Source organism: Euprymna scolopes, chromosome 15 (assembly GCF_053919585.1).
Source record: "Euprymna scolopes isolate OS-2025 chromosome 15, ASM5391958v1, whole genome shotgun sequence".
Lineage (NCBI taxonomy): Eukaryota > Metazoa > Mollusca > Cephalopoda > Sepiida > Sepiolidae > Euprymna > Euprymna scolopes.
In genome coordinates this window covers 79,780,577-79,807,120 of record NC_136496.1, presented here as the reverse complement: position 1 = coordinate 79,807,120, position 26,544 = coordinate 79,780,577, and the positions used below count along the sequence as shown (strand labels likewise).

Sequence of the window (26,544 nt, the reverse complement as noted above, 5' to 3'; positions counted from 1 at the left end):
ATACTAGATACTCATTCCTCGATTTCATCATCTTTAACTTTAAAGAAACCGCCATTTTAAATCGAATTTGAAAATCGACCTAAAACAAAATAATGAGGGACCCATTTCCTAATATGCAGCCATTTAATTTTCACATTTAATGGTGAGATTTTTTTTTAAATCTACGGATGACATATAAACCAACAGACAAACTGACAGATAGACAGAGAATCTTGTTTGACAAAATTGCAAAACTCTACCATGTTCTGCAAAGCCAAAACAAAAATAACAATTTTCCTATTCACTTATTTATTTATTTGTGGACTGTTATTCTCATCCTCAGAAGAGGATAACATCCCACAAATAAACGAATAAATATATAAATTATTCATCTAAAAGAAAAAAAATTTTTAATAATATATAAAACAATATTCCTCTACAAAACAACTAAACAAAACTAAATACCATGAAAACATAAAAAAAAGCAACACAAAAACTTTTGCAATAACAACTGGATGCAACATTAAATAACCTGAAAGGGGTTGATATGCCGTAAAAAAAAAAGACAATCAGTTCCATAGTATCAATTTTAATTATGGATGTTGGCAACCTTCACGTAGTTTCTCTTGCAAGTAGTTGATTCTTTTTAGAATCGCAGAAAACAATGCCAAAAACAGAATTAAAATGGTCACAAAATTTGTATCATGCCGATTCTTAAAAATCTCCACTTTTATATAATTGTCACTGTGTGTGTGTGTGTGTGTGTGTGTGTGTGTGTGTGTGTGTGTGATTTCCTTCCTCATAGGTTCCGAAACAGCTGAGTCTATCTTTTGAAAATTTCACACAAAGCTAATTTATATGTCTGGCAGTGTTCTTAGATATGTTTTGTACAGAAATTCATCCGATAAGTATCGAAAATCGAAAAATTCAATCTTAAATAATATGTTTTTTTTCTGTTATAGATTTAAAATAAAAAAATATATAAAAAAAAAAGAAGTGTTCAGGGGAATATTTTGTTACACCGGCCAAGGGAAATAATAAAATCTCGGCAAATCATTTCTTCTCAAAAAACAGATTTATTGTCAATTGGAGATATAGCTGAGTGGTAGAGCATTTGATTACAAATCGAATGATCCCCTGTTCAAGCCTCGCCATGTTATTTTAATTTTTTTTCTTATTCATGAGTTCAAGTTACGATAAAATAAGAGGTACCATTTAAAATTGCCGCAAATTATTTATTCGTTTTCATATTTTAAAACTAAACATTATTCAGAAGTGGCTTTTCCAGGGCATTCATCGTCAAGCCCAAATATCAGCTGACGTAATATTGTAAATAAACACAGGCGTAATTTGATGAACGACATTATCATTATTATTTACTTATTTTTATTTTATTTATTTATTTTTTTTATTTATTTACGAATTAGTACACTGGGCAAATTATTCCTCGTATTATATAATAATCAATACAGGGTTGATTCTATAATAATACATATGTAATCTGCATAAATTAAAATGTAATGTTTAAGCATATTGTACGACCGAGCAACGCTGGATGGCCAGCTAGTTTAATATAGTTTCTAAAAGACATTTATTTTTTTTTTTCATCTTTTATTATTAGATAAGATAAAGATTATCTTAAAATTAGTCATAAAAAAGAAGAGACAAACTTTTAAGAATCTCAACAGGAAGTCATCCCTTATGTTAAAATGAAATATTTGTAAGCTAAGGTTAATGGAAATTACAATATTTTTTACCATATTGAAAAGGATGAGGAAGGAGAAAAAAGAGAATTTAATTGTATATTAATAAAAAAAAAAAAAATATTTCGTTGACAAAAAAAAAAAAAATGAGGTGGGGATAAATTTGAAAATAGTACATCATTATTCATAATTGGTAAACCATCTGGTCGAATAGTGTTATTCTATTGTCCAATGTTATTTAAGAGATGAACGAGTACATTTTCTCCATCTGCTAAAAAGTAAAAACCTCTATCCAAACAAGAAACGCATAATCATTCTACCAGCTGTAAATGGTTCACTTGAAAACTCTCTTCAACTGACAACCGCACACGTTGATTCACAAATATACTACTTCTCTCTGTATAAAAAGGTGGGGTTTCTTTTAAATAACATTTCTTCATTTTTTTTTTATGATGAAAGAAAAAAAATATATACGAGGTGCCTTCAGTAAGTTTCCAGACTTTTTTTTTTTTTTGTATGAGCACTTTTATTGATAGTACACCCATAAAACTCTAGTCCCCTTCGAAGTAATCTCCTCCGACTGCAATGCACTTGTACCGTTCTATCAACTTCTGGAAGACTCCAGACTGTTTCGTTGTATCACGGTTCATTGGTGCGGCTAGACAAGCACCCATCCAGCCAGGAATCGAACTTACAACCATCTAGTTGATAGTCAGCAATCCTACTATCTGGGATATGGGATAGGTGCTCGTAAATGATATCTCCAAATTCTTTTTTATATAAAGATTTATTGGAAGTCCTCTTGTGTTAGCGTGTCAATGGCCTTCATCGCAGCCTCTTTCATCTCCTCAATTGTTTCATAACGACAGCCTCTAAGTTTTTTCTTAAGCTTTGGGAATAACCCCAAGTCACAGGGAGCAAAGTTTGGACTATAATAAGGAGGGTGGGGAACTGTCTTGATGCCCATGACAACATCTTTCTTTCTGATCCTCTCTGACCACCCTTGGGACAAACTTCGTGCAAATCTTCCGCATCTTCAGTTCCTCATGATTAATTATGTGCACAGTTCTCACACTGACATCAAACTGTGCACTTATTATCTATATAGACACTCGACGGTCCTTATCCATAAAATTCTTTATTTGGCCAATCATCTCTGGTGTTCTGATATCCTTACTCCTCCCACATCTCTCATCATCCCTCACAGACTCCCTGCTTTACTTAAATCTTTTATGCCACTCAAAAACGGATGCTCGATTCATGCAAGATGGTCCAAAAGCAGTCTAAAGCATTCTATGCGTTTCTGTGGTATTTTTCCTAAATTTAAAACAGAATTTTATTGCATATCGTTCTTTTAAATTGTCCTCACCTCCAGATTACATGTTTGAAATCCATTAGCTGTGACAATCGGGATTTAGTAGGGTGTATTCCAGTTCCTGCTGTAGCTGTTCATTTGAACCTGAAATCATAAAAATTGTTCAGTCATCTCATAAGATCAATAGCATACTGAATTTTCAAGAGTCTACAACAATTTTAAATGCCTGTACAAAAACGTCTGGAAACTTATTAAAGGACCCTTGTATCTATGTAATCCACACACAGACTGTTTCGTTGTATCACGGTTCATCGGTGCGGCTAGACAAGCACTCATCCAGCCAGGAATCGAACCTACAACCATCTAGTTGATAGTCAGCAATTCTACTATCTGGGATATGGGATAGGTGCTCGTAAATGATATCTCCAAATTCTTTTATATATAAAGATTTAATCGCTACTTTTAAAGTGCTCCATTTGTTTGTGTATTTACAAACAAAAAGCTTTGCATTACGCGAAATACGCAGCAAGGAAAATCATTTAATGAAAGTGCTCTATCCAAGAAGGTAGCTTAGAGAGAGAGAGGGGGGGGAGGAAAGAGAGAAAGAAAGATTGTTGAATTCCTAACGAGAAGATTAAATCGTCGAAACGTTGATTGATCCGTGTACAGATTTTCTGACATTTATATAATTTTATTCATATTATTTGGATTCTTCGGACTACTGTTCTCATCTTAAGTATCATTTTCACAACGTTGCCTCCGATCTTCTTCAAGTGTATCTTGTCAAACTTGGTAACGTTTCCGTCGAACTTGGGAAGCTGCACGAAATTTCAAAACATGACATATAATTTTACCCATGTATATATATGCGTGTGTGTGTGTGTGTTCAACTGGTTCTCAAACCTCAAGCAAAAATTTTATTTAAATTTTATCACTTTCGATATTGACAATTATTATCAATCTATACCCTTTATCCTCCTTAATAAGGCTTTAATTTTAGCAAAACAAGTAATTCCGATCTAACCGATGTAGAAATTAAACTTCGATTGCTCACTAGAAAATCTCTTCTTAGCTATGATAATAAACTTTAGACGAGAAAAGATACTCTGGATAATTTCGATATTATTATGGGATACTCTGATTGTGTAAATTACAGATTTAGTTAACTTTTTACTTCTACATGATCTTAAACTTAAATTCAGTTTTTTAGTTCGCCGAATTCTCTTTACGGACTCTTCTTGAATAATCCTCTAAAAGGGGGGTCGGCAACCTTCTGGAGCATGAGCGCCAAAAAGCTACGCTGATTATAGAAGAGAGCCAAACAGTTTTTGCTATATTGTCATGGCGGACAACAATGTTATTAAATGTGTAACTAAATTTTCTGGCGTTTGAAGAAAGCAAGTATTAAATATTATATGATTATATTTAAACGATATCACTTATTTTACTCTGGAATATAAAAAAAAAACTGCAACCATATTTTACAAAAATATCGTTATTTTACTGCAGGAATGAAACAAAATACTATTATAATTAACAAAAAACAAATTTGTTTCTACACGGAAACATAATTAAAAACAGTAAATGATTTAATAAGTTTCTGTTAACTGTGTGTAGTCAAAATAATAAAACAATTTAGCATAAATATATATGATTTCTTATTAACGATACAATAAAGAACAGATTAAAATTAAAGTGCATTAATGTGGAGGAACAATTATGTCTCTTATACTTGTATACACGTTCAGGTACGAAAGTTCAGGTACGAAAGTTCAGGTACGAAAGTTCAGGTACGAAAGTTCAGGTACGAAAGTTCAGGCACGAACACAACACAACACAAAGGGAGAATTTCATTTAGCTTTTAATTTTTATGAATAAAAATCAAAAGAAAAAACACGTTGTCAAATAAATTTAAATAAGAATTTTCAACTGTGTTTTGGTTCGTTTATATTTGTATTGTACCATGAGTATGGTGACAGGCCAAATAAAATTCATTCAAGGGCCGGATTTAGCATACGAGCCAGAGGTTGCTGACCCCTGCTCTAAAGTTTGGACTTCTTTGGATTTTTAGATATTTTTTATATATTTGTCCACTCATTATTATATGCATTTTTGTATTTATCGACTTTCCTCTCCCTAGTATTTCACTCCTCTTTTACATATGTCCCCCTTTATCCTATCTTTTTCCCATCTACATTTTTAACATTTTAAACATTCCTACTGCTATATAAATACCTAGTCTATCTGTATTTCATTTCTAAAATAATGTCCTTATGCCAGTTTTTTTCCTGTAGATATATAAATATGTCCGTTTCTACCTTTCTGATGAGAAGTATTTGGATTCGAAATACCATGGTCTAACGAGGTTCTTTTTCCTTTCTGATCTGATGTAATAAAATTTTATTTAATTTTGAATGCTCATCTATTTCTTTATAAATTTCTTGCGCATGCATATCAAGCCTATAAGAAGACTTATAATGCTCAAACGTTTTTTTTTATTATTATTATTATTATTAATTATAATTATTGTGGTGTTTGATTTTTTCGTATTTATCTAAAAAAAAAAAATGGACGAAGGGTATGTTAAAAGGAGAACATGGATTATTTTTGCAAGCAAAATGTTTTTCATGTTTGTTTGTTTGGGGGTTAAAAACACGTGTTATCACATAGTATCTATTTTTAATTCTCATTAACGTAATGTATTTTTTTTTAATTTTCATATAAAAATATCTAGATGAAAATTAAAAAATACATTTCTTTAATGAGAATTAAAAATAGATATTATGTGATAACACGTGGTTTTAATAGTTCTGTTTTATCTTTACTCTTTGTTTTGTAAATTTAAGTTTTAACAACTTACGATTGGATAGATCTAATTAAATTTGATGGATGGATCTAATTAAATTTAATGGATGGATCTAATTAAATTTTGATATAATTAAATTTTATGGATGGATCTAATTAAATTTGATCTAATAAAATTTTATGTATGGATCTAATTAAATTTTGATATAATAAAATTTTATGGATTGATCTAATTAAATTTTATGGATGTATCTAAATAAATTTTGATATAAATTTTATGGATGGATCTAATTAAATTTTTTTGGGATGGATCTAATTAAATTTGATATGATTAAATTTTATGGATGGATCTAAATAAATTTTGATATAAATTTTATGTATGGATCTAATTAAATTTTTGGGGGATGGATCTAATTAAATTTGATATGATTTAATTTTATGGATTGATCTAATTAAATTTTTGGGGATGGATCTAATTAAATTTATGGATGGATCTAATTAAATTTTGATATAATTTTATGGATGGATTAAATTAATTTATGGATCGATCTAATTAAACTTTATGGTTGATCTAATTAAATTTTATGGATGGATCTAATTAAATTTATGGATGGATCTAACTATAAATACTATTAGAATCTAATTAACCTTTAGCCCCCCCTCCCCCTTTTTAGTCAAAAATAATTGAGAAATAATATCCTCTAGTGTTTTGCTTGATATTTTTATTGACTTTATAATTTTTAAATTTACTTTCAATTGGAATTGGAATCGGAATTTGTAATTGTATCAGAATTGGAAATTTAGTACGGAATCGGTAATTGCAACGGAATCGGGAAACTATTGGAATTATTCCATCACTTATACACACACCCTGAATGCAAATTTTTCTGATTCCAACACCGATTCTGATACCCTAAAAAGTTCCGATTTTTTCGATTCCCGATTCTGATCAATCATCCCAACACTACTGCATATCATTCATATTACCACTATTCAACCCCCGCCCCTCACAAGTAGTTTTCGTCTGGCGGTGGCTTACTAAATCATCGAACATCAAAATAACGGTGCACCATGCCGGACATTTTAGAGCACTTTAGTTAATAAGAAATTCCTTGATTATTACATGTGTTAAATATCTATCAGCAATCCGAATAGTAAATATCCTCCTACACCAAGGTAATTTTTACAGACCGTGTACGCCTATTTGGCATTCAGTAATGGTCATACCCCGCATAAAACTTGATCTTGTGTCATTCTTAGCCCTTGCGTGAAGATAGATAACTGTTAAACTATGAAAATATTCCTCACAAACGCACTGCATTTACAACGGAGCTCATTATTCCTGAACTTAAAAAACGGGATTAATTTATATGCAGTATGTATTATCTGAATCTAATCTTAACTTCTGGGAGAAACAAACAGCATGAAACACATTATATATACAAATAAATATATGCACTAGTGTTGGGACGATTAATCGGAATCCAGAATCGGAAAAGTCAGAACTTTTTCGGGGTATTGGAATAATTTGTGAATATTTTATGTCAAAAACGATTCCTTTATCTTTTTTTTTTTTTTTTTTTTATTTGGTTTAAAACAAAATCTTGCGCAGTTGGTGGTAATAATAAAATAATAAATAAAATTCCAATAAAACTAAAATATATAAATCAAGTGTGTGTTTTACGTTTGAGAAAATATATACACTTTTAAGATGTGCTTTTACGGTAATTGGGAGAAAAATATCAATTTTATAGTTAAATATTTCGAGATTTATAAAAAATCGGAATCAGTAATTGTATCGGAATCGGGGAAAATATTAGAATCGTCCCATCACTAATACACCCCCCCCCCGGTTGCATATTTTTGTTAGTTGTATTAAGTTACAAACTACATAAATTTAAATTGGAGTAAATACTGATTGAAATAACAACTACAAAAAAAAGAAAAGAAACCTTCTCAACCACCGACTGAGAGGCCATCATTCAAACTCCTCTGCTTAACATTCACATGAATTGGAATAAATACATTGAAGATATTGCCAAGGCTGCTACAAAGAAGGTAAGCTCCCTCTACTGTACTAGAAAATTACTCGCATCTGAGAGAATCCTATATCTTTACAAAGCCACAATTCGCCCATGCAAGAAGTAGTGTTGCCACATCTGGGCTGGTGCATCTGCCACTAGTCTCACTCTTAGACACGGTCCAAAAAACAGTCTCAAATCTAATAGGTCTCACATTATCAGCCAAGCTCCAATCTCTGTCCCATCACCGCAATGTTGCATCCCTGTGCCTGTTTTACAAGTACTTTAATGGAATGTTCTCTGATGAACTCATAACACTTGTGCCCCCTTGGCGTATATACTTCCGATCTCATCCAACAAGCAGCAAAATCTCATCCCTTCACTATTGAGCCTTCTACTGTAATAGTTTCTTCCCTCCAAATAATAAACCTTCGAATTGCCTCCCTGTTTCCTATTTTCCTGACTGTATTAACCTGCATAAGTTTAAATGTAATGTGAACAGACATTTCGCTGCTCAACTCCCCACAGTCCCCTATTAGACACGATCCCAAATAGTAGCTCGTTAGTGGCAATATACCTTGTTTGGGATCAAAAAGAATATTCGAAAAATATTTTTTAGCAATAGAAAATCTTCTATGTCGAAAACAGAATTTTTAACTTGTTTTTAATATTAGAGTCACTTTTGTTTTTTTGTTTTTTTTAATACATTTTATGAATTAAATTGAATATTTGTCTAAAAAGCTTGATAATAAAATAATTCAATTAAAAATTGGCTTCATTGGCACATCTACAATTATTGTAAAAAAGAACAAAAAATATCGATTCATCGTTAGATCATATAATAAAAGTTAATTTTTAAAAAGGTTTGTGTGTGGGTAACAGTGTGCTAACATAATTGCACAATATTACTTGTACAAATATTGATTAATTGAGAGGATTAGTTATTAAATAATTAACTGAAATTCGGCTTTTATTATGAATAACAAAGAAATTAAAAGTGTTTGTGTTAAGAAACAAAGAAAATCTTTTTGGGACTGATTGGATAACACAATTCAATTTGTGGGATTTGCCTATGAATACGTTTTGTCAAAAAATGGAAACTCTAACGGTATGGAAGGAAAATCTCAAGTCAAAATTAAAAGAAAGTTTCGCTGAAGTTTTCTCAACCGGTCTGTAAAAATGTACAAATATGTCAGCCAGATTCGAACTCAAAAATAATGCACAACCAGTATTCAAGAAAAAAAAACATGTACCGTTCATTTCATTGAAGAAAATTGATGAGATTTTTGAAAACTGGCATTCTATCGAAAGTTGAAGTCAGTCAATGGGTAGTTCCTACCGTCTATGTCAAAAAAAAAAGTCTAAAGAAATCCGCGGTGGTAATGTTGGCACATGCGGAAAACTAAATAATCAAGAAGACTTACACAACAGCAGAAACAGACACACTCACTCCCAAGGAATTCTGCGAAAACCTCTTGGAGCGATCGCAGTCGAATGCGTGGCGTGCTAGAATTTTTCAAAATAGATTCACCCCACCAAAAGTGAACCGCACGCACGGCTGATAACATCTTGCTTTCATTAAAATCCTACTCAAGCCAGAAGACTGTCAATCAGTTTGGCAGCACAACGTCGGCAAATACTCAAAACAGAAGCGAGAAATTTCCGCCACGAGAGAATCCTTCAAAATGATGACAATCAGTGTGAACAACAATAACGAAATCTAGAACAACAGAATCTCAAGTATGGGACCTCATATATGGATAAAACATGTAGAATTCAGTTCAGACATTTTTATCCAAGGATACACCATAGTTTCCTAAAATGATCGTTTTACATCTTTCGAAAGATCAAACAGTTCTATTATTGTGTGTTAACAGTGGTGAGCGTAAAGATTGTCCCTAGGCAATTTTTGAGCGATTGGCAGATATACACCTGTTTTTGAATCGTGGACTATTAAAAATGTTGAATTGTTATTTGTTTTTTTTTTAATTTATTTATTTATTTATTTTGCGGTTGTTCTGTTTTATACTGTAGTGAAGCCAAGACTACTACAATTACCATTACAGTATACTCTGCCATCTCCCTTTCTCTCTATCCTTCCCTTTTCCTTTCTTCCTTCTTTTTTCTCTATGCGACCAGAGGTTTTAGCCAACCAGGACGGAGGACAGTCCTGGAGGAAAAGAAGAAGATATAAAACATTCGAGGCGAAAGACGGCTGAAACTAAGACAGAGAGTCAATACACAAAATGAAAAATCCCAAACTTTCTATGACCCGATACAACTTACAGGCTGACTGTAACCTTGGGTGCTAAAACGTATATAAAAACCGTTTCGTTTTTTAAATGCCTTGTTTCTTTGTTATTATTATTCTCATATCTGTTTCTAGACCGTTCCGGCATTCCCGTCTTATTAATTTCGACGACTCTCCAAGAGGGGGGGGGGCTGCCGAAATGGTGACCTACCAAATAAAAGTTACATTATGGTAACCACTATAATACTAACTTGCATCCTTTCCTTGATTCTGTGTTTAAAGCTCAAGTTCATCCAATAATAAAAATTCATCTCAAGCCACAACAAAAAAAAAGAACCATCCTATCAATGACTACTTTTTAAAACAACTACATAAAAAGAAAGCACATTGTTGTATTATTCAATTCATTACATTGAAAAACAAATGCGTTCATGCTTAACAATTACATTGCATGAAACTAAACGCGAAACACATACACACACACATTATTTATTATTACAATACAGAAAGTCACAAATAGAGAACAGCAAATAAAGGACAGTTTTTCTATTACGTCCTACCATACAATCGTTATACCAAAAGCATTACAAAAAAAGGAGAAGATACTAGTACGTCTTGCAGAGTAAAGGCTTGGGACGGAGGGAGGGAGGGAGTGATGGGGACTTACCCTTTCACTCGTAATGGACTCTTCTAATCATTATAAAAACCCTCAGTCTAATATTCTCGTGGGGAAATATCGCGATTCTAACGTCGAAAGATTGACAAGCAGTCCGACAGAAACTGGGCCATTTTGGTGGCCTTTTTGCTGTCGAGCCAATACAAATGTTCTTGATGGCCCGAGGAGGTCCACTTCCCCCGGACCTTGCCTACTAGCTTCACCTTCCGCATCCCCGTGTTTACAAAGCCATTTGGCGGAAGTGACGTCAGACAAGTTTTAGCTATGGATGACCAAAACTGTATAGAATGTATCTTTTTTTTAAGTAAATATAAAAATAGAAGTTTTATTTTTTAAAAATCTTTGTTTTAACTTTTATAGTAAAATTATAACCTTTCTAATAAAAATTTTTATGAACTGTTTTGTTTTTTTAATATTTATGAACAGTTTTTGTTTTATCTTTTTTAAAGAGATTTTGATTCAAAACTATATGTGAACTGGGTTTTTTTTTTCCAATAGTCAAATGAAATGAAATTTTTAATAGTATTCTGCCAGAATTCCTCTACCGACATTTACCATGTTTTGTTTTGGGGTTTGTTTTTTGTTTTTTTTTTCAAATATTTTGTGTACGGAAAAAAAATCTTGTTTATTACATATTTGTGTTATTTGACCTAGAAGAAATTGGATTTTTGTTTTTATTACATTATTTCATTTTCAGTGAATTTTATTGAAATAGAAGAATTAACAATTTTATTTTACTAATAAGGATAAAACATTTTAGTAAGAAAGATAATGAAATAGTAATTTGTTCTTACTAAAAAATAACAAGGGAAATACATCTTTTCTGGTAATAAAAATAAAGTTTGTTTCATTTTGTTTGAAAACAGTTCATAATATATATTTTATTATAAAAGTTCTATTTTTGTTTCATAAAAAAAAAGTCCATAAACATATTATTGGGGAAAAACAGTTCATAAATATAAAAAAAAAAACAGTCCATAATATATTTTTATTATAAAAGTAAAAAAAAAGAAAAAAAAACGGTACATAAATTTAAAAAAAAAAAACAGTTCATAAACATATTATAAATGTTATAATTTTCTTATAAAAGTTCAAATATAAAGACTGTTTGAATAAAACTTCTATTTTTATATTTGCATTTAAAAAGAAAAAAAAACATTCTGTACAGTTTTGGTCATCCGTAGCTAAAAAAAACAAACTGTCTGACGTTACTTCTCCAAATGGCTTTGTAAACACGGGGATGCGGAAGGTGAATTTAACCGGAACAAGTTAATCGTTTGTTATCTGAGGCGCCTTCACCAGGGAATGTCGACGGAGCTACTCAGACATTTTTGCAGGGCTAAAGTGCTCCTCCTCTTGGAGTGCTGGCCCATTTTTCCACCTTCTGATCTTGTGTCACATCCCTTCGCGGCGTGAGAGAGGTAAATGCAGGAAATATCGCGACATAACGTCAGACTACAGACTGTATAACTTAATAGTCGGAAATACCGACAACCTTTCTTTGTATTCATTTTCTTGTACAATATATTCTTTCTACCTAAAACCTGTTGTTTGCGTCTTTCTTTATAACCCTTTTCTATGGCCACAACAATTACGTATACATAACAAATGATGATATATAGAAATCAATGCACCCATAAGTTTTTGGGTTTTTTTTTTTTTTTAAATACAGTTCTTGATATTTTTCTTCAACAGTGCGTTCTTACTATGCCAGCACTAAATGATCCTGCCCTCATTCCTATATGATATGGGAAATCCAATAGAAAAGGGTTTTTTTGCAAACAATGGTGTTATTTTCTATCGTCAGGGACGTGAGTTCCGTTATAGAAGCGTTTATTTAATTTGAATAAAAATAAAATACGCGTTAGATGCGCTTGAAAGACAAATCAAAAACCAACTGAGATTTCTTTCTCCAACTTTACAACATGGCAAGAAAGAAGAAGAAAAAGAAAAAATGATGTATAAAAATACTGATGATGGAGTTTGGCTCCAAAATAAATTATAAATTTCAAACAAGTAAAATATTTGTTTATTTCCATAATATTGCGTTGTCATTTGGCTTTCAAGTGCACACCTGATGCGTATTTTATTTTATTGGTGTTATTTCCTTTATTTTTTAATTAACAAAAACAAAATATTTTAAAGAAATTTCCAACATTTATTCAATAAATTATATTTTTTATTACAAATGCAATTTCTCGCATTTTACATCATGGCGATTTTTTAAACGAGTGTGCAATAAAGCCACTGACACTGGCATCAGCAGATGCATAAAGATATGCAAATGATTAAGCTGGCTGTGCGAAGTGACGACACAGCAAGGACAAAAGGACGTGTGTGGTCGGAGTAGCAGTAGTGTTTGAACCATCAACCCCGAGAAAAGTGTAACTTACACCTGATTTTGGTCCTGTATATGACCTTAAACTATATCCGATGGTGAGGCCCCAGTTTGCAGGCTTTGGGGAGTATGGAGCCACCCTTTAATTGCCATTACTCCCAGGTCCACTCTCACCCGGAGTGGTAGTACCAACTATGGGTTAAATAGAAATCAACTTGTAAAAAACAAATATGCTCTATTAAAATTTTTTTCTTCAAGATCACTGGGTTCGGCATTAAATAGCCTAAAAAGGGTTGATATGGCGTAAAACAAAAACAACCAACCAACACCTGATTTTACCAAGTTCTTTATCCGATATGCCATGGATTGATTCAAAATTCTGTGCAGATTTGTTGAGTTCAAAAGAAAGATTCTAAAGTTCGACAAGATACACCTGAAGAAGGTCGGAGGTTACATCGACCGAAACGTTGTGAAAATGACACTCAAAATGAGAACAGTTGTTTGAAGAATCCAAATAAATATGAATAACCAATCCTCATCTCAAAAATTCACAACTGCAGAGAAAAATCGATATGACGTATGTACCTGTGAAAAAGTGAAGGTATATTCCCAAAATTACGTAAATTGATCAAGTGGTTTTATTTTTAAATAAGAAAATCCAATTTTATGAGTATCCGAGAAGTAACTTTCTCGTTCAACATTTTGAAAAAATTTCAAGAAACAAAGAGAAATAACTCGACAAAAATATTTAGTATATTTGCTGTAAGGCCTACAAATGCTCATTAATCGCTTAAAAATAAAGTAAATGAAGGGTTCCATTCTAAATTCATTCCGTCCAAATTCCCGAGTTCGACAAGATACACCTGAAGAGGGCCGGAGGTTACATCCACCGAAACGTTGTGAAAATGACACTCAGAATGAGAGGAGTAGCCCAAAGAATCCAAATAATACGAGTGTAGAATTTTGCTTCTTCTCTGAATCATCTTTGTCAATTAATGTCTACAAAGGCATACCCTAACTCTGTTCATTAGCCTCTGCTCAATGTCAAAAGTCTGCGTGTCCTAGTCTTGCAGTAATAAACATAAAAAACGGGGGAGCAGAAAAATCTACAGAGTTTTTTGTGCTTCACTGTTTTTATGAAATTTCGTAGTAAATACCAGCATTGATCAGTCTGTGAATATGCATGGAATTGCTATGCTTGAGAAGATGGCGAAAAGAAACGAGTTGTGTATGCTTCACAGAACTAACCACATTTCTAAAGTCTAAATTTAGCTGGAAACAGATTTTTTGCATAAAAATATTCGAGGACAAACGAAAATTCTTGAAAGTCACCTAAAATATTCTTCATCTTCGATTAGATAAGAATTGTTTCTCTTTATTTTTATTTTATTTCAATATGTTCTCAGAAGTATAGGAGTCCCCTTTCTGTGTTTAACACTTAGTTTCAATAGGAGATGGATTTCGAGGTACCTTCAATAAACTGCCAGACTTTTTTGTACAGGCATTTAAAATTGTCGTGGACTCTTAAACATTCATTACATTATTGCTATTCATCTTATAAAATGACTGACTAATTTTTATGATTATGAACAGTATAACAAGAATTGGAATACACCCTACTAAAGCCTGATTGCCATAAAAATACAATTTGGAAATGAGCACACTTTAGCAGAGCGATATGCAATAAAATTTTGTTTTAAACTTGCCACAGAAACGTATGGAATCCTTCAAACTGCCTTTGAACTATTTTTCATTAATCGAGTATCAGTTTTTGAGTGGCATAAGAGATTCAAGGAAGGCAGGGAGTCTGTGAGAGATGATGAGAGGTGTGGGAGGAGTAAGGAAGCCAGAACACCAGAGTTGATTGACGAAATAAAGAATTTCATCGATAAGGACTGTCGTGTATCTATAGAGACAATAAATGCACAGTTTGATGTCAGTGTGGGAACTGTGCACATAATTATTTGTGAGGAACTGAAGATGCGGAAGATTTGCATGAATTTTTCCCAAGGGTGCTGAGAGAAGATCAGAAAGAAAGACGTTGACATGACAACAGGGAGATGGTCGAGCTGATCAATTCAGATTCCACAGTTCTTGATGCTCTGGTGACCTGCGATGAAAGATAAAGTTCCCAGTGGAAGCATGCTGGCTCTCCCAGACCCAAGAAGGTCAGACAAAGCAAATCCACCCAGAAATTTATTATGATTCCTTTTTTTGACAGCACAGGAATCATCTACATGCAGGAAGGGAGTTCAGGAAGAGATTCTGTTGGATGAGGACAGCACTCTTGAAACCAGGTCAGTGGCGTTTCCACCAGGACAATGCACCAGTCCACAACTCCATCCTTGTCACAGATGAGCATCAAAGCAGTTCCTCGCCCTCCCTATAATCCAGACCATGCTCTCTGTGGCTTTTGGTCATTCCCTAAGCTCAAGGAAAACCTAAGAGGCTGTCGTTATGAAACAATTGAGGAGATAAAAGAGGCTGTGACGAGGGTCATTGACACGCTCACACAAGAGGACTTCACTGGGGTATTCCAGAAGTTGTTGGAACGGTACAAGTGCATTGCAGCCGGAGGAGATTACTTCAAAGTTTCACGTGTGTACTATCAATAAATGTGCCCATATGAAAAAAAAAATTTGGAAATTTATTGAAGGTATTTTGTATATTTGAAGAACTCAAGGAAAAGAATACAATGACTTCCCTTTAATCTGTTTCGGTGAGGAAGACAAATGTTTCCACCTTAACAGCCACAATAATTATTTTCATAATATAAAATAATTAGTAACTTCCCTCGTGTAGAAGCTCAAGATTCCAAAAGACCTTACCTATGGTCTGCATATATCTGGAATCTATTTCTCCAAATTTTAATTACTGTATATTTCGGCGTACAAGGCGATCATCAGATAAGACGAGGTACAAAATTGGAGCAAATTTTAATAAATTTATCATATATCGGTTGTATAAGACGATTGCTAAATCATGAAACCATATTTGTTTAGCCTAGGCAACGCCGGTATCTTATAAAATATTGGTTTTTAAAGATGATTTAACTTTAAGGACTTTCTTATACGCTGAAATATACGGTATATCTCCAAAATCCGAATAAAAAAGTTGCACATGGATTGAATGTAATCCTCCTCCTCCCCAATGCTGCATATTGATTGTTATTTTGGTGTCAACCTTCCCCTTACCATTGCGCCTAAATAAACAAGCATATACTATCTCTAATTGTTTTCTTGGAACATGTAAATGAACTTATACTACTTCATTAAATTCATTTACCTCCACATACTATACTCTACAATTTAGCCCACATACCATACTCTACATCTATAACTCTAGAGTACTAAATCTCCCCTATTGAGCTGATCTTATATCTGCAGTATTTACAGACGCTGGTGTTCTATCGTTACACGTTAACATATAGAGTCTGTCGTAATAACAAAGGAAAAGAAGAAATTCGACTCACTTTTTTCACTTTTAACAAAAGGCATTTATTCTTGGTATTTCCAACAAAGCACTACCTCTTGTTTTTAAACAGTTCATTTTTTTTTTTGCATCGACATGTCTTTTTAAGACGCTTTTGTCACCCAATGTGCCAATCGCTGTTATTTTTGGGATATGTCTCGAACATGTGCTTCTCTATTCATGTGTAACTTCTTTTTATTTCTGCGCAGCTGGCTTGGTCATTTGCATACGTTAGCTCTCATATGGCTGCTGCTAACAGTGCTAGCGAATCTATTACAGTGTGAAATTCATATACTTTACACTTCTCCATAAGTAGTAACTATAAGTTTATTTCCATTTTGTCGTTCTCTGGCTCCATCTTATCTTTATATATACAGTAGAACCCCGGGATACAACATAAAAAATGAGTAACAAAATACAGTACAGTATATAATACACATGCATATAATCAAATAACATTATAAATAACATTGTAAGGTGGGGAAAATACCGTAAACAGGGGCTGTGAAAACATTATATTCCACATCGTAACCTGAAAAAACCGTTTGCTAGGGCCACCTTATCCTGGGGTTATACTGTATATAAAATATATTTGATAGAATAAAAATGAAAGAAAAAATTTAGGAAAAATAGGCTACCTTGAATCAAGTATCGAGATTGCTATTTGGGCCTGACTTTGAAAATCCAACAAGATAACTTAATGTATTAGACAAGAGCACAAACAGCATTTTACTTTATATATAAAGAAGATGTGAGGATAAAGTTTGGATAAAATCCAACATAATATAAAGCTAAATGGAAAAGGCGGATTTCGAATACAATACAATCAAATTAATTAATGTAAAGAGATTTTAATATTTCGTCTTTATTGTTAAAAAAGCTTCATCAGAAATGACTGAAAATGGCGTTGACAGTAGCTGTTTATCTCTCTATATCCATCTATTTTCTCCTCCCTTGTTTACCCCTCCTCTTTTTCCCCTTCCATCCAACACATTGCTATCTGAAGACACAACTCTCTTTGTATAAATTCTTCGAAGAACGAGTGGGCATAAGGGAAGTAACCCTTTTATAAAAGCAGAGTTACTTCCCTTTAGTACAAAACCGTAAAAAGTAAAATTCGCCCTCTTCATGGGGAAATCAGGGTCAAAGTGTAACGTAGTCGTTAGGCTCGCATCGTGTTCATTACAGTTCAAACCTCTTTCAGACCTCCATGCCGTCTGGTACGGTCGAAAAAGGACAAACAAAAATAATTAAATCCGACTCGGCTTTTTTTTCTGAGTCAGTAACAAACATGTATTACCATTACTAGCCAAACAATGCCTGCTTCTTATTTTTCCTAACTGTTAATTTCGTTTGACATGAGATTAACAAAACCTTGCCATATCAGCACCAGCTTAAAAGTCTCTCACCGCCACCATGGGGCCTCACGTTTATCTTACTCAACTGCCAGTTTTCTTTCTCCCCGACTATGTGGTGTTCTCTTTTTGCTTTTTCATGTCACGCAAGCTCGCACTCATTTGCTACTTTGCATAATGCTCAAACTGTTGCTAATACCTTTGCTAGCCATTTACACTTCACTATTGCTGATATTTTCATACGCGCTCCATTATAAAAGAAGGATCCGTGGCGCAGTGGTTAGAGTACTGGGAAAAATCAATTGTAAAAGTGATACTCTCCTGAAGGTCGAAGGTTCAATCTTCAGTGTGGGCGACCGAAAAAATACATTTGCAAATTACTTAGGACCTCTATCTGACGGAACAAGAGCATGTTACCCCCGTGAAGTAAATAAATGGTTCCGCTCGAAATTCCGTCCAAATTCCCGAGTTCGACAAGATACACCTGAAGAAGATCGGAGGTTACATCGACTGAAACGTTGTGAAAATCACCCTCAAGATGAGGACAGTGATAATACAAATTTTAATTGTTCAATATCAAGAATATACCAACTTTGTGAGTGTTTGTTTCGTAATTTTTTAATTTAAGCTGGATAAACACACACACACAAACTGTCTGTTATATAATGGCTTTACAATTGAAAAAAAAACACATGCGAGGAAAGATATATAAAAAGTATAAACCACCTTGTCTTCGTGATTCTTATATTTCTTGTTTTATCTGTTCCAATCTTCAAACAAACAATTCGTGTCGAAACATAAAAAGATAATGTTTTCAGATAAAAAATAAACATTGAATAAGTTTGTTTTTTTCTCTACAACAAAATGTGAAGATAAAAGCAAATCATAAAACACCACAGAAAATAAATCAAGATGAACATAAAAAACGATGAAATCCAGTAAAAAAATAAATAAATAAATAACAATAATAATAATAATAATAATAATAATAATAATAATAATAATAATAATAATAATGCATTACTTTTTTTTTTCATTTTTATTAATCATTTCAAGATGCGATTTGATTTGTCACGCTACTATAAATGTTAGACTTGCCTCAGCCAATTTGAGGACAATGAAATTTTGAATCACAAGTCGATTCATGCATCGGCGACTTTTTCAAATAGATTTAACACCTGCTTTCTAATTATTAACATTGACAATTACTCTTTATCACATAATGATAAAAAATTATAGAAAAAGGATTATTACAACATTACAAAAGCAATATTTGATTTTCACTTTTTTTTTTAATAATATTTTCTATTTATACTTTACCCTGCTACTGTCAACAGAAAAATTAAAAAATAGATCTTTTTTTTTTTTTCATGCGATTATATATGGAAAAAAATGTAAATATATATTTTAGACTTTGAGTGGCGTTGATTTTACTATATTTAAATTTATTATATTGTATTAAATTTAATTCAAATGATTATCCAGTTCTTGACCAGACAGTGTAGGACAAAACGGGTAACCATTTTTTGTTTTGTTTTTTGTTTGTTTCTTTTTGTTTTTTTGTATTTTCGAAATGTCTGCGAATTTTTAATTAGCTCTACCAAAATCCTTTATGAATATTTGGTCTACAGAGTTGAAATTTGGTATATAGGGCATTTGGACCTGTAGCACACTTTCCATTTTGTTTTCTAGTCAACAAAAATTGCTGCTAAGGAGTCAAAATTGAAAACAAAACAGTCGACCTTGGTAGGGTAAGTCAAATAAAACACTACGCTTGCTGTTTGTTTTGCGCATCTTCAAAATTAAACACTCATAACTCAAAATCGTTTAATTTTTAACCTTTCGTATCCATCTGTCCGTAGCTCAGACGGTAACAATGCTGGAGAGATGAATAACGACTAATTCTGGAGCGCTGGACGTTTGGGTTTGGATTCTACCCAAGTGATATTTTTGATATCTTTTGAAATCGTTACTATATATTGGGATAATAATCAATAAAGAATTGTCTCTATAATAATAAATAAGAAATCTGCACGAATTAAAATATAATATTGATGCGTATTTTACAACCGGGCGACGCCGGGCGGCCTGCTAGTAGTTTATATTCTTGCATATTTATCCAGCTCTCCTGTATACTAATCTTCTGTAAAATACTCAACCGGTAATAAAAAAAAAAAATGGCATCTGTGTGCAATCTTGAAAAAAATAAATAAATAAATAAATATGCCGAAGTACAGTAGCATTTCTAGTACGAAAATATGCACAGATTCGAGTCTACAGCATCCAACTCCAGATGTGTGACATCAGTCACGTGACTATCTTCCCCTTTCCCCCCAACACTCGAGACAAATGGATATCCTTTTATTGTCTTTCTCGGGGAGCCTTCAGTAATTCCCCAACAAACATTTCTTAGTAATTAGTCAAAACCAAAATAAATTGAACACTTTCTTTCGATTCTTTATATGCACCTATACAACATCTCTCTTACGCCACACTAATCCGGTCAGGAATTCTGATCCCCGGTCCCGAAAATCAACAGAGATTAGATCATTCCTATAATGATTGGTCCCTGTTGATTGCGGTGCAAGGCTGATTCTATAGGAGGTCCACCTTCCCAGGCTTTGCACTCTCTCTTTGAGAAGTTAGTTTATTGCTAATCACCTGAGCCGTCCTTACCGGAGAATGCCGAGGGGGGGGGCTGCCCGGGTACTTTTTGCAGGTCAGAGTGCCTCTCTTTTTGGGACACCGACTTCTCAATCCTACTTTCCGACTCCGGTGTCACAGTTCTTGCGATGGAAGAGAATTAAATACTCTCTTTAACATCACACACAAAATAAATCGTTTCATCAAGTCTTCCTTCTCAAATCCACTGCTTTTAAAATAGTTTGCATTAACTAAAGTAGACTTTTGTAGCTTGTCTTTCTTTAGATGCCCGAGGATGGGTAACCCCTTCCACAATACTAACAAAATACTGGCCAATGGCTATAACTTCAAACTCGGCGCCGTTTGGGGTTTTTACCTCAGCACAAAAATCAACAGTCTAGATCTGAACCAAAGGTAAATTTAAAATTATATAGTCGGGGGATAAATAATTGAATAATTTAAAATTAATTATTTCTTTTCAGATTTTGTCATGTCTAAGAAACATAATACAAATTAACTTCATAATTTTCTATTTAGAAAACGTTTCATTTTTTTTTTATTTTTGTGATAGGAATGTCTAATACTATTTTTATACAAAACCTAAAGACCTAAACAATAAAAAGGTCATTTTTGACCTTCTTGTTTTTCTGTCACTTTATGATGGCTATGAGAGGATGGGAATAGGGGGTAAATGAAGAAATGCATAAAGTCAAGGAGTCAATGATGGAGGAAAGGTTGAAAATGACTGGTCTAGATCATTACTGAAATGACCTTTTCCTTGTTGATTACGGTATACTGCTGGTCATGTGCGGTTATAGGATATCTACCCTCCCAGGCTTTGCCTTCTCTCTTTAAGAAGAGGTTAGTTTATTGCTAATCGCTTGAGGCGCCTCTACTGAAGAATGCCGATGGGGTTGCCCGGGCATCTTTTGCAGGGTCATGGTATGCCCTTTTTTTTTTTTTTTTTACATTTTCACCCCATACAAGGCACATTGCCACTTTGGTGTAGGGAGCTACTAACAGGGGCAACAACTACTGGGGTACTATGTAGGGATTTGGTTCACGTTGCACTTGAACTTCTGCAACAACTACTGGGGTACTATGTAGGGATTTGGTTCACGTTGCACTTGAACTTCTGCACGTCAGTACATTTGGGGAAGCAGGGACCTGGAATGGAATTCCAAAGTCTAGCGGTTCTGGGGAAGAAACTACTCGAGTAGAAAGATCTTTTACATCTAGGGATTTCTACAGTGTGGGGTGGGATTTTGCAGCCTGTCGTGTCTGTCGAGGGTGTTCACGTTGTGGGGGCACAAGTGCTTGCAGTTCGTCAGAGCATTCACCATTATAATACTTGTAGAACAGGCAGCGGGATGCAACGTTTCGTCGATGGGACAGAGGCTGAAGCTTAGATGCCAGTTCAGGGCCTATCAGATTTGCGACTCTCTTTTGAACCTTGTCAAGGAGCGAGAGACTAGTAGCCGATGCACCAGCCCAAATATGACAGTAATACTCCATACATGGGCGAATGGTTGCCTTATAGAGGTACATTATACTTTCGGGTGTTAGTAGTTTTCGGGTGCGGTAACTTTTCAATCCCATTTTTCGGCCGTAGTGTTACATTTCTGATTGTGGTAGAGAAATAAACACTTTCAATGAAAACGTTAATTCATTTTCAAAAATTAATTATTTACAAAGATGGAAACCAAGAGAGTATATACAAGATGTCAGCCTATGTATATTATTTACAGATGCAGACGAGATATTTTTATCTAGTCAATCTAATTTAATAGCGCAAAGAAGGAGTACCCTCAGCTTGTTAGTTTGATTCATTCATGCATTGGTAATAAATCTATTAGTAAACCAGTCTCCTCATCTTTTTTCGTCTTGTTTTAGTTTCTTTAATTTGATGCAAATTTAGAATTCAATTCGCAAACAGATTTATTTAAGCTACGAATCAAACATTGGTGGTTTTATTCAACGTCTTCTTTTTTTACTCTCTGTTCAGTGGCCACGTAATGTAATTATACTATTTTATAGACGTTCAACAAAATGTCTTCCTTTCAGAATTATTTCTTTTATTGCTGAGATTTATCTTCCTAATCAGAGCTGGAGCTAATCACCTCGAAGCAAAGAGAGTCGGAAAGGAGGGTGTCAGCAACACTAGTCTTTTTGCTGCCTCAACAACATCGTACGCATACGTTTTCTCCCTCTTCACGAGGGGGTCGACCATACAGAGTTAATACCACAAAAAAAATGAAAAAAAAATTAACACAATGTGTTTTATCGGAAAGTCGTCTTAATAACGAAAATCTTTATATATATATTACAAGTTAGTCACCACTTATCAAGGCCCGCGGGCCACTCAGGGATAAGAGTTATTGCGTGTACAATGGGATAATATCGTAGCAATCGCTAGTAATGGAGATCTGATAAAGTGTCTTACTTAAGGGGGCGGTTCATCAAGAACTTGCTTATGTTGGACTTGAAGACATCCAAGTTGTAGTCAGGTGGGAAACAGGCAAACGGAAGAGAGTTCCACAGGCGTCTACTTCTAAGAAAGAAGCTTTGTTCATGGAATCTATGTTTTGATTTGATTATATATATATGTATATATATATATATATATAGTAAGTTATAAAAATATGTATGGCAATTAAGCTACACAGAATATTCCGCGTTTCATCCACGCTAGGATTCGTCAGGCTTATGTGAAGAGTTGTGGTTGTCTCGCGTTTTTATATACGCACATTCTATTGAGTTTTTAGTTAGTCAATCAGCTTCCTAGTTTCCACCGCTCTCTTCCTAATCAGCCAATGGCCAAACACTTACAGGACAAAGGCCCATATATATTAAAAAAGTTTATTTGTGGTACAAAATTTAGATATAACAGAAAAAAAAGAATTCTTTTGGCCCTAGACGTCTTTAGCCATCCTCGTCAGGGGCAGACGTTGGCATTTTGATATTAAAAAAAAAAAAATAGGGGAAAGAAATTAAAAATAATGATGGAAATGAAAACGACTTATGTACAGGGAAGAAGAAAGGGGAGACGATCAAATAAAATGGATTAACGTGTGTATATATATATATATATATATATATATATATATATATATATATATATATATATATATATATATATATATACTAGCAAAAGTACCCGTCGTTGACTGGGTTCAAAAACAGCCCACAGAAAATGGACTCTGATTTATGAAAGTATGATAGGTTATGAAAAGGAATGGTTTTAAAGAGATAGTTTCGAATTTGGGGGTATTAAAACCAAAGCAAAATATGATGAAAGTAAAAATAAAATAGATAAACCCCATGATTTATTATGCCATACCTGTTCACACTGAAACACTTATCACAATATTTTGTGGATCTATATTAAAAAAAAACTTGTTAAACTTTGTGACATATTTACATTCTATGGAGGTCAGGCGCGAACGAACACCCCATAATTTTATTATATCATATTTCTTCAGACTGAAACATAATTATCAAAGTATACTTACACAGATAGATATGAAAAATCTTTATTAAAGTTTGTGCCTATTTCCATTCTATGGAGGCCAGGCGCGAATGCAGACCTCATAATTTTATTATACCATCCCTATTTAAGTTAAAACATACTTATCAAAGTATTCTTATGTACATCTATATCAAAAACACTTGTAAACGTTTTTTTTTTAATTTTTAAATTTTTTATTTCCATACTTTGTGGACCATGCACGAACGCAGACCCCACAATTTTAATGAATCACCGTTCTGCCAGATCAAACATACCCATTCCTGTGTCTCGATACATCTTCTATCATTATATGTAATCAGTTTTTTAAAATAGTCAACCATATAGGAGCCTATTCATGACCAGGCGCACACACACAGCTTTATTTTACAGATATATATATATATATATATATATATATATATATATATATATATATATATATATATATATAAATATATATATATATATACATATAATTAATCAATTTTTTTTTTTTTTTAATTAAACTATCAGGAGTGGGAAATGATATCCCGCATATAAATATACGGAGTGTGGGGAAGGAAAAAAGGGGGTGGGGAATCGTATCTATAGTATCCCTCTATAATTCGCCCAAAAGATCCAGGGTATTAACAAACTGCTTCTGCCTGCAGAAAGAGGGTTTGATATATAACAGTAGATGTAGGTATGTGTGTGTAAATATTTAACCGATAAACTCTTAAACTACTAGTCACATAAAACTGGAATTAACAAGCAATAGTAATCATACACTAAGGATGGTTTATAATGAATAAAATCTTTGTTTGGATTAAGGAATAACGAGTACGGAAATATGTCAGCAAGTTGAAATGAAAAAACGTTCATTTTAACTTGCCAACATTTTCTATTACTTGTGCGCATGCGCAAATTCAAAGGTAGCTTAAAATGGTTTAATTTTAAACCTTTCTTATCTATCTGGTGATAGCTCAAGCAGTAGGGAACGCGGCTGGAGTGCTAAGTGTTTTGGTTTTGATTCTAGCTGATGGCACCAAAGTCATTTTTTTTAATCTTTTAAAAGCATTCCTAGATATTAGGTACAATATAATATTCAATAGAGAATTGGTTCTGTAATAATAAATACGGAATATGCATGAATTAAAATATATTTAAGCGTATTTTCCGAGTTGGCAAGGCGGGCGCCCCCCTCTCCGCTAGTCATTTAATAAAAAAATTATATTACATGATTTTTCTAAATTTTAAAATCAATACTAGTTTTATTTGTGTTCCTTTACTTAAATGTTGTTGAAAAAAATATAGAGTTGCTTTTAACAGTAACAATATTTCTAGATGATATTGCGCGTGTCCATTAATCTGTCCCAGATCTTGAATTCTATCAAAGTTATGTAGAATATAAGGACAAAGTCTTTATACCCACCTCGATGTAAACACCCCCGACTAATTCAATAAACAGCAAAATCACACCCCTACATTTTAGAGATCCCTAGATGCCGGAAAACCTTCTACTCAAATAGTTTCTTCCCCAGAACTGCTACACTTTGGAATTTCCTCCTGGGTCCCTGATTTCTTGATTGTACTGACATGCAGAAGTTCAAGTGTAATGTGAACAGACATCTTGCTGCTCAACTCCCTACATAGTATCCCTGTAAATTTGGTCCAAAATAGTATCCCCTTACATCAAAGTAGCACTGGTCCTTGTTTGATGTGAAAAAGTGGTTAATTAAAAATAATAATGATTTTAAACAATTTTATTATCTTCATAAAGCAAAGGAGAAACAGAAACTTTTATTGCAAAAATCAATTCAGGTAACATGATTATGTAGAAGAGCTGACATCTATTCAATGTAGCTGCCTTCAGCCTCAATCACTACCTAGATGATACGGGTCTGGACTTGAGAGCATGCCTTTCCCATAAACGCCAGCAAGAGCTCGGTGAATACTCAGCAGATGGCGACGATTAAGTTGGCTTTGGTATTGTGGGAGGTCGTGTTGGTGATCTTCTGGACGTATGACGAAACGAAATACTCCAGCAGATTCAGATCAGGGAGGAGAGGGACCAGTGAGAGAAGAGTACAAATCATAGCACTCCTTCTGAAGCAAAACAAAGGTCTCTTTGGACTTGTGGGCCAGCGCCGAGCCCTGCTGCCATACCTAGGGTCTACCAGCAGTTACCTGATTGCACCAGGGGATCACCACACTCTTCAGCACGTCCAGGTACACTTTGGTGTTGACTTTCAAGCCAACTTCGAAGATGAGAGGTGGTATGATGTGGCCCTCACTTGAAACCACACTGAAGACCATAACCGTGGCCAGAAACTTTGTTGAGCTATGCCCTCAACCGTTGAACCATCCAGATTTGCATTTTGAAGGTGCTGGCAATGGTCCTGTTGTCATAACTTGGATAAGTAAAAAATATGAGCTGTACAGCGGCACATCTCTGATCTTGCTCGTTGAACATTCACTTTCAGACATGATAGATAGCTCT

At 33.7% G+C, this 26,544-nt stretch overlaps 1 protein-coding gene across 6 annotated transcripts in view; it reads right to left on the bottom strand.

Moving 5' to 3' along the window:
- LOC145293936 (uncharacterized) overlaps positions 1-26,544 on the bottom strand; it is a 439,557-nt gene that overhangs the window by 396,693 nt on the left and 16,320 nt on the right. The window contains exon 2 of one of the 6 annotated variants that reach the window (XM_080140783.1): positions 3,052-3,141. The exons of the other annotated variants lie outside the window; for them this stretch is intronic. The gene's annotated coding sequence lies outside the window, so the exon portion shown is untranslated. The remainder of the gene's footprint in view (positions 1-3,051; positions 3,142-26,544) is intronic. 6 annotated transcript variants of the gene reach the window in all.